A 3380-nucleotide genomic window follows, 5' to 3' on the forward strand; every position below is an offset into this window, starting at 1 on the left:
GAGGGTAGCCTACCACCAGGTGTGGGTGATTTACTGTTGTCAAAGTGGGTAATGGAAAAACTAGGGTACAGTCCTGAAAAATTACTCGCTGCAGCACAACAAGTGAGGGCCGAATGGAATATGAACGACGTTGATGATTGTCCAAGTGGTGCTGTGGGTAGCGTTCTCGCGTATGCTGGTGCCATGGAGACTCCAGCAGCCACGGAAGAAGAACGAGTGCTGGGCGAAGAGGAAGATCGTACTTGTTTTCCTGAATTCGTGAGTGATAATGACACTGAGAGAGAGGAGGTATGGGCAATCCTCCTGGAGAAGGTGAACGAAGCTCGTCAGCTTGGTGCGACTGCTGACTTTGTGGAGGAGTTGGAGAACATTTTAATACAGTTCATTGATGTTTTCCGTATCTTGATTGGCCGCGATCCACCGGTGGATATGCCGCCCATGGAGGTGACTTTAATGCCTGGTGCTGTTCCTACCAAGTGCAAAGCGCGCAGATACTCTCCGGTACACCGTGAAATCCTTAAGAAGCACGTTGAGGCACTAGTTGCAGCTGGATTATGCTATCGGAACCCGAAAAGCAGATGGTGTTCGCCTCCCCATGTCGTTAACAAGCCAGAGGCTGGAAGTCATCGCATGACTGTCGACGTGCGAGGTCCAAATGCCAGTGCCGAGCAAATTGTCTGGCCCATGCCGGTATTGGAGGTGGTGTTCGAGCAACTTCGAGGCTCTTCAAGATACTTTTCGCTCGATTTCTTTAAAGGATTCTGGCAGTTTGCAATGGCGAAGTGGTGCCACGAGATCTACTCAATTCTGACCGACGAAGGCGTAATGACACCGACCAGAGTGTTGATGGGCGGAACCAATAGTGTGGCCTACGTTCAGTCAACTGTACAGGAAATGTTTGCAGAGATTTTCAACGACGGCCTGATGATCTAGATTGATGATTTACTTGGATACAGTGATAGTGATGAAGGATTGCTTGCATTACTGAAGAAGGTGTTAGCAATTTGTGCTGGTAAGGGACTCAAACTGAATCCAAAGAAGTGCAGCTTTTGTCAACGAGAGGCTTTATGGTGTGGACGTGTCGTGTCTGGTGATGGCGTTCGACATGATCCAACTCGGATCGAGGCTCTCACGAATCTTCCTCCGCCAACTACTGGTCAAGAGTTGCAGCAGTTTGTCTGTGCTCTGAATTGGATGCCATCTTCGCTACCTGCATTCAATAAATTGATCGATACATTGACGAAGTGCGTGGAAAAAGAGTACGAGCGGGCTGGCGGCCGCAAGAAATCGCAAGTGCGAGCGGTCCAGCTTTCCGACGTGGACTGGGGCGATGTGGAAGTTGATTGCCTCAATCGGTGCAAGGCAGCGTTGCAACACGCAGTGCAGTTAGCACATCCAGACCCCAAGAAACGTCTTTCGGTGTACACTGACGCTAGTGATGAGCACTGGGGCGCAATGATCACGCAGATTCCAGGCGACCAAGCACACAGGCCGCTGAGTGAGCAGGAACGCCAGCCACTTATGATGCTGAGTGGCTCGTTCACAGGTGCAGCGAAGCGGCGGGCAATTGTTGAAAAGGAAGCCTACGCCATTGTGGAAACGTGTAGACGTGCTGACTTTCTGCTCCATCGCCCTGACGGCTCTGCGCTGTTCACGGACCATCGGAATTTACGGTTTATCTTTGATCCACACAGTGTAACAAGCTCAGTGCCTAAATACACAGCGGATAATCTCCACCGCTGGGCTCTTCTGCTGATGGGATACATGTACGAGATTCACGACATCTCTGGAGAAGAGAACGTGTGGGCAGACCTACTGTCGAGATGGGGATCCACTCTCAAGACAATTTGTGCTATTAGGCAGGTGCCGTTACCTCTCTCGCCGCAACTCGATGAAACCTTTGGGTGGCCGACCTTGAAAGAGATTGCTACGGCGCAGAGTGCAGCCACTCCGCCACCCAGTTTTGCCAAGTCGAATGAGGATTCCCTTTGGAAAGATACGATGGACAGGATCTGGATTCCGGAGGAGGCCGCCGCCCTGCAAATGCGGGTTTGTGTGGTTGGACACTTTGGAGTTGCAGGACACAGAGACAGTGCGGTGACTCTGAAACAGATTAGTGAGCGGTTTGTGTGGAAAGGAATGAACCGAGACGTGGAGTATTTTGTTCAGCGTTGCTTGCATTGTGCGAGCACGTTAGGCGGTCCACCTCAACAACGTGTATTAGGTGAAGCGATGCACGCCGAGCATCCTAACGAGTTAATCCACTGGGATTTCTGTACATGGGCGAGAGTAACGTGGGTCAGACATACATCCTGGTGATAAAGGACGACGCGTCCAAGTTTGTGTGGCTCGTTCCGTGCAAGACAGCGGACGCGGACACCACTTTCACTGCTCTGTTAGACTAGTTTGCTTGCTTTGGGGTGTGTCGAACCTGGGTAAGTGACCAGGGAACACATTTCAAGAACAAGACAATTGAAGCGCTTCAGCATGCCATTGGAGCGCACCATCACTTCACCACCGCACGGTGTCCGTGGGCAAACTGTACCGTGGAGGTGGTAATGAGGGAAATCTTGCGCTGTTGCAGAGCTCTTCTCTCGGAATGGAGATTACAGCCTAATGAATGGCCACGTGTGATAAAAATTGTGCAGTTGGTGTTGAACAACACGCCGTCTCCGTCGCTGGGGGGCGGGGCACCTGTGACGGCGATGACAGGTCTGAAAGCAATGGGTCTAAGTGACCATATCGCCGTTCCGGGAGTTTTAAGCAAACTACGCTAGAGGAAATACAGGCTACGCAGAGACAGCGTGTTGGCAAGCTCAACAAGCGTTAGCAGACATTCACAAGCTCACTGGAAAGGCGAATGCTGCCGCCAGAGCTGCTGGACGCAAAGGCCACGACAAAAAACAAGGCACCACAATGGCTCAATTTGAAATAGGATATTTCGTGCTGTACGCAGACGTCTGGCAACACACACGAAACAAATTGCGTGTGAAGTGATGTGGTCCTGCACAGGTGGTTGCCACCGTGTCTAATTGGATTTTCGAGATTCAAAACTTAATCACCAGTCAACGCAAAGAGGCTCACGCTAGTCGCCTAAAATTTTACGCAGACTCCTCGCTTGACGTGACCGAAGATCTTATGCTGCATGTTGCCCACAACAGCGAGGGACATGTAGTGGACAGCTTACTGAAGGCTCGCTACAATCAACAAGAGAAACGCCATGAAATCAAGGTGCGTTGGCGTGGCCTCGACGTTATCGAAGACTCATGGGAACCAGCAGACATTTTGCTGCAGGATGTCCCCGTGGCTGTGAAGGCATTCGTTCGAGAGCACGGGAAACAGGCACCGGTGCGAGCACTTCGTAAAGCGCTTCATTTCAA

This window comes from Phytophthora parasitica, assembly GCF_000247585.1.
Source record: "Phytophthora parasitica INRA-310 unplaced genomic scaffold supercont2.80, whole genome shotgun sequence".
NCBI lineage: Eukaryota > Oomycota > Peronosporomycetes > Peronosporales > Peronosporaceae > Phytophthora > Phytophthora nicotianae.